Genomic DNA, 6000 nt, shown 5'->3' on the forward strand with positions numbered 1-6000 from the left:
AATAGAACATAAGGAATTACCAAATCAGAATATTACTTGCTCATGTGGGTTGGACATCTGTCCCGCCAGGCGGTGGAGGAACCTTCTTCACCGCCCTGACACTTCAGTGCACTAAGTATCACGAAAGGAGTTGCTAACTGTGGGGAATCCCTCCCCCCACCCCCCAAAAACACAGTTTTAAATATAAAAACGGGAACACTGGTCTCTCTTGAATTAAGCCTAACACAACTATGTCCTTCCACTCTTAGGAGACACGCAGGTGCACAAAACTAACAGAAAGTTACAAAAAATAACCTGGAGACATGAAAAGATGAGATAACACCCATTAATAATGCTGGCGTTAGGAAAAGTCGGATATGAGGTGGGACAAAGAAGAAGCGAGCAAAGCTAACAGATCACGGGACACGTGGGAGTAAGGAGTCCTAAAGCGCCTCACTAGGACGCACTGCTGGATCTGACAAGAGGCAGGCGGGGCGCTCCCTCCGAGGCAGATTCGCTGCCTCAGTGCAAGGGCCGCTTCCCGCGGCCTTCCCGGCTTTACTGCTTTGTCTGCAGCCCGTGGACCCCACATACCGCTCCAAAGCTTTAGGAGTCCAGAGCCTGCCGCATCATTAGGGCCACACCTACGGATGAGATAGAGACCCAGGAGACGCGGAGCGAGACCCTCGGTTCGCAGCCCCGGCCTCGGTAATCGCAAACAAGCGGACTAACTCAGGGAGTCAAAGACCGAAGGCGCTGGCGGGGAAAGGCTCTGCAGACTCTTCCCAGGTGACCTGTCACCTTCGTTGCTTTTGCCCTCCTATTGGCTGATCCCGAGTCTAACGTGAGGACACAGCATCCAATCAGTGAAGGTCTTTTTAGAGTGAAGCGCTCATTGGTGGTTTAGGGAAATGCGCTAAGTGTTCAAGGGACAGATCCAATGAAGACTCAGGAGCACTATATTGGCCCTAACTACTCGCCGTCCACCAAGCACTAACCAAAGAAATTTGATTCCGAGTGGGAAACTGTCGCACATTCACTACCTCAATTCCTAGCGTTCGAGGGATGGTAGGACTTCACTCCTGCGTTCGGAACTTCAAATTGAGCGTTTCTTCTTTAGCAACTCTTGCAATTCTAATAAAGGCCGTACCTAATATTTAATTCGCTTCTGTTTTAATTCATGATTTTTGGTTTTTTTTTTTTACTCTACGTTAGCACTGCATTAGGCGTTCCTTGGATTTCGTTTATTTCTTCTTGTCTCCCTAGCAGCTTGAAAGACGCAAAGTACAGTTTTCGTTTGTTAAGGTAGTAATTTATTTTGGGATGAATTTTTCTTTTTTTTTTTCTTGTAAGGAATTTATGATCAGAATCTTCTCAAATTCGTCATATTTTTAAATATCTTCTATGTCGTTTATCAAAGTAAGGATTTAAGTTTTTGTTTTCTTTACGCATTGATTTTATTTTAAAAAACATTTCTCTAAATATAAACCTACTCTTAACGCACAGGCAGATCTTTGAGAATAATGTACCCATTGCAATCAATAACCCCAATGAACAGATTCTGGATTCGCTCTATAACAGTTTGATTCGGCCACGTAGCTCATATATTAAAGTCAGAAGGAATATGAGAGGCCTCTAATAGGAAGAGTGTGGATGACAATAAATATTCCAGACTGTATTCTATGCTAATATCTCCTATGTTTCGTAAGTGAATTTAAAAACCAAGCGGTTACTTCTTGAATTTCTTTGCGTTCCCTTGTTCTCGGTTATCCTCTTCCTTCCAATAAACTCAAGAAAAATAGGAGCAAAATAAGCTAAGCAGAAAACAAACGTGTCGGGCGCGGTGGCTCACGCCTGGATTCCCAGGACTTTAGGAGGCCGAGGCGGGCGGATCATTTGAGGTCAGGATTTCGACACCAGCCTGGCCAACATGGTGAAACTGTATCTACTAAAAATACAGAACAAAAACAAAAAACGGGCGTCGTTGCGGGCGCCTGAAATCCCAGCTACTCGGTAGGCTGAAGCAGGAGAATCGCTTGAACCTGGGAGGCGGAGGTTGCAGTGAGCCAGGATCACTCCACTGCACTCCAGCATAGGCGACAGAGCGAGACTGTCTCAAAAAAATCCAAAGGGCACAACCAGGTTAAACATAATCTATTTGGTGGAGTAAATTAAATTTCGTTCAGTGTAGTTACTAAAAACAAAAAAAGAAAGAAATTAAACTTGCTATTTTTGTTAATGTTGATATATTAGAAAGTTGGGCACTGTGGCTCACGCCTGTAATCCCAGCACTTTGGGAGACCGAGGCGGGCGGATCACCTGAGATCAGGAGTTCGTGACCAGCCTGACCAACATGGTGAAAACCCATATCTACTAAAAATACAAAAATTAGCTGGACATGGTGGCGCACACCTGTAATCTCAGCTACTCATGAGGCCAAGACAGGAGAATCGCTTGAACCCGAGAGACAGAGGTTGCAGTGAGCTGAGACGGCGCTACTGCACTCCAGCCTGGGTGACAGAGTGATAGTGTCTCAAAAACAAAAAAAAAATGTCGGGCTTGGTAGCTCATGCCTGTAATCCCAGCACTTTGGGAGGCCAAGACAGGCGGATCTCCTGAGGTCAGGAGTTCGAGACCAGCCTGACCAACATGGTGAAACCCCGTCTCTTATAAAAAAATTAATTAATTAAAATTAAAATTAAAAAATAAATACAAAAAATTAGCGGGGCATGGTGGCATGTAACTGTAATCCCAGGTACTCAGGAGGCTGAGGCAGGAGAATCGCTTGAACCCAAGAGGCAGAGGTTGCAGTGAGCCAAGATTGCTCCACTGCAGTCCAGCCTGGGCAACAAGAGCGAAACTCTGTCTCAAAAAAAAAAAAAAAATTAGTTCAGTGTGGTGGGTGGCGGGCACCTGTAATCCCAGCTAATCAAGAGGCTGAGGTAGGAGTATCACTTGAACCCGTGAGGCAGAGGTTACAGTGAGCCGAGATAGCAGCACTGCACTTCAGTCTGGGAGACAGAGCAAGACTCTTGTCTCAAAATAAATAAATAATTAATTAAATACAATCATGCTTCTGCCATTAAAGTATTGAGAAGAGTAATATTTCCTGCACACTGCCATCACAGAATAGATGACTGCTATTAAGAAGCAGGGGGTGGGCCAGGCACGGTGACTCATGCCTGTAGTCCCGGCACTTTGGGAGGCCGAGGTGGATGGATCATGAGGTTAGGAGATGGAGACCATCCTGGCCAACATGGTGAAAACCCGTCTCTACTAAAAATACAAAAATTAGCTGGGTGTGGTGGCCTGGGCCTGTAATCCCAGCTACTCGGGAGCCTGAGTCGAGAGAATTGCTTGAACCCAGGAGGTGGCGGTTGCAGTGAGCCAAGATTGCACCACTGCACTCCAGCCTGGGCACAAAAAGACTCAATCTCAAAAAATAAAATAATTGCCAGTAATAATTACCACACACAAAAAAATTGCCAGTTTCCTAAGCACCTATGGATTATAAGCCACAAGGAGCTATTTAAGATTTTAAGAATTTGTAGGCTGGGCGAAGTGGTTCACGCCTGTAATCCCAGCATTTTTGGAGGCCAAGGCAGATGGATCACCTGAGGTTAGGAGTTGGAGACCAGCCTCACTAACACGGTGAAACCTCATCTCTACTAAAAATACAAAAAGTAGCCAGGCATGGTGGCAGGCACCCGTAATCCCAGATGATAGGGAGGCTGAGGCAGGAGAATCACTTGGATCCGGAGGCAGAGGTTGCAGTGAGCCAAGACTGCACCATTGCACTCCAGCCTGGGCGACAGAGGGAGACTCCATCTCAAAGAAAAAGAAGAAGAAAAAGAATTTGTAGTCCCATGTTAAAATGTCTAAACTTGACACCAGTGAAGTTATACTACCTCCAGTTGTGAATCATTGCTTGTTCTTAGCCTCAGGTATCTTCCCACAGGACACTGGAATGTCAAGTTTCTCAATAGCTGTGTTGCTTAAGACATGATTCAGATAGTGGCAGTTTCATTCATTTAATTAACAACCGGTTTTTAAATGCATACAGTGTGCCATAGACAATCTTAACTATGAATTCAAAGGTGAGGAAATCAAAATCCATGCCTTCAAGAAGATGATGGTCTAAAGAGCTCAAGAAGCAGTGGATTTCAAAACTTTTTGATCAAGCAACCCTTTTGGCTTTATATGTATGTATTTGAATACATAGCTCTGATATATCTATATGTATTTATTCCTAAATTCTATACCTGTACTATCAAACTAATATGTAGTTTTGAAAATGTCAAAATAGAAATTTTTAAAGAAAGAGAAATAATTATAAAATGAAGCTCTTACTATCCATCCAGATGAAAATAAAATTCGGTCCATATATTACATCATTTATCAAAAAATTACATTCCACATATATTAAAAACTCAAACCTTGGAAACTATATATATGACCTAGAAGCAGGGGGAACCCTTGAACAAAACTGGAAACCCAAAAGTTAAACAAGAAAAAAATGGGCACATTTGACTTGTTTTAAAAAGCAGCTGGCCAGGCATGGTGGCTCACACCTGTAATCCCAGCGCTTTGGGAGGCTGATGTGGGCTGATCACTTGAGATCAGGATTTCAACACCAGCCTAGCTACCATGGTGAAACCCCGTCTGTACTAAAAATACAAAAATTTGCCAGGTGTGGTGGCAGGCTCCTGTAATCCCAGCTACTCAGGATGCTAAGATAGGAGAATCTCTTGAACCTGTGGGAGGCAGAGGTTGCAGTGAGCCGGGATCCCACCACTGCACTCCGGCCTGGGTGGCAGAGTGAGACTGTCTCAAAAAAAAAAGAAAAACAGCTCTATAGGTCAGGATCAATCCCAAGAGCTGGTTTATAGAAAGAAATGTCACAATCTCTGGAAGGTGGTGATTTTTTAACCTACTTGGATATGGGACTTTTTTTCTTTCCACTATGCACTGATCTAAGAAGAATAAAACTGTTTCAAGGCTTAGAACAACCAAATATACACCAAAGTCTATGACAAATCAAAATTGTTCAACAGTTTGTCATTGGGCACCATGGTGAAAACATTCATTTAAATTGAGATGCACATGATTAACACAGATTAAGATGTTATCCTTTCCCAACAATATGTGTTTTTGTTTGCTTGTTTTTGAGATGGAGTTTTGCTCTGCCTCCCAGGCTGGAGCACAATGGCATGATCTTCGGCTCACTGCAACCTCCATCTCCCAGGTTTAAGTGATTCTCCTGCCTCAGCCTTCAGAGTAGCTGGGATTACAGGCATGTGCCATGACGCCCAGATAATTTTTGTATTTTTAGTAGGCAAGGTTTCACCATGTTGGTCAGGCTGGTCTTGAACACCTGACCTCGGGTGATCTGCCCACCTTGGCATCCTAAAGTGCTAGGATTATAGGCGTGAGCCACCACCCTGTCACCTTTCTTTTGCCTAACATGTCTAACAATGACTAAATCTACTTGCCTAAATAATGGCATTTATAATCCTTTAATTTCCTACTCAGAATTTGAAGGCACAAAATAGATAAGGGACTTTTTCAAGGCCATACAGTGAGTAAGAGAGCTCTGTTTCTTTCTCTTCTATTCAGTAAAAACTGTAAATAGCAGATGAAGTTTCAGTTATTCTAGATTCTGCCAAGAAAACTGAGCCCTTAATTTGGGTCAAGAACTCTCGGATCAAATACACTAAAAAGAAAGGTAGGCCGGGCGCAGTGTCTCATGCCTGTAATCCCAGCACTTTAGGAGGCTGAGGCGGGTGGATTGGAGTTCACAACCAGCATGGGCAACACGGTGAAAACCCATCTCTACTAAAAATAATACAAAAAATTACCCAGGCATGGTGGCATGGGCCTCTAGTCCCAGCTACTCAGGAGACTGAGGCAAGAGAATTGCTTGAACCAGGGAGGCAGAGGTTGCAGTGAGCTGAGATCACATCACTGTATCCAGCCTGGGCAACAGAGTGAGACTCAGTAACAAAAAAAAAAACAGGGCCA

The 6000-nt window shown here is 43.8% G+C and overlaps 1 protein-coding gene across 3 annotated transcripts in view; it reads right to left on the reverse strand.

Moving 5' to 3' along the window:
• Nucleotides 1-771, reverse strand: part of ARMC1 (armadillo repeat containing 1) — a 45910-nt gene extending 45139 nt beyond the window's left edge. For all 3 annotated transcript variants that reach the window (XR_010345555.1, XR_010345556.1, XM_012463708.3), the window contains exon 1: nucleotides 574-771. The gene's annotated coding sequence lies outside the window, so the exon portion shown is untranslated. The remainder of the gene's footprint in view (nucleotides 1-573) is intronic.
• Between the last annotated feature and the right edge of the window lie 5229 nt (nucleotides 772-6000).

The sequence above is a fragment of the Aotus nancymaae genome, unplaced genomic scaffold (assembly GCF_030222135.1).
Source record: "Aotus nancymaae isolate 86718 unplaced genomic scaffold, 86718_ANA_hifiasm-v0.15.2.pri h1tg000036l, whole genome shotgun sequence".
In the NCBI taxonomy this organism is placed as follows: domain Eukaryota; kingdom Metazoa; phylum Chordata; class Mammalia; order Primates; family Aotidae; genus Aotus; species Aotus nancymaae.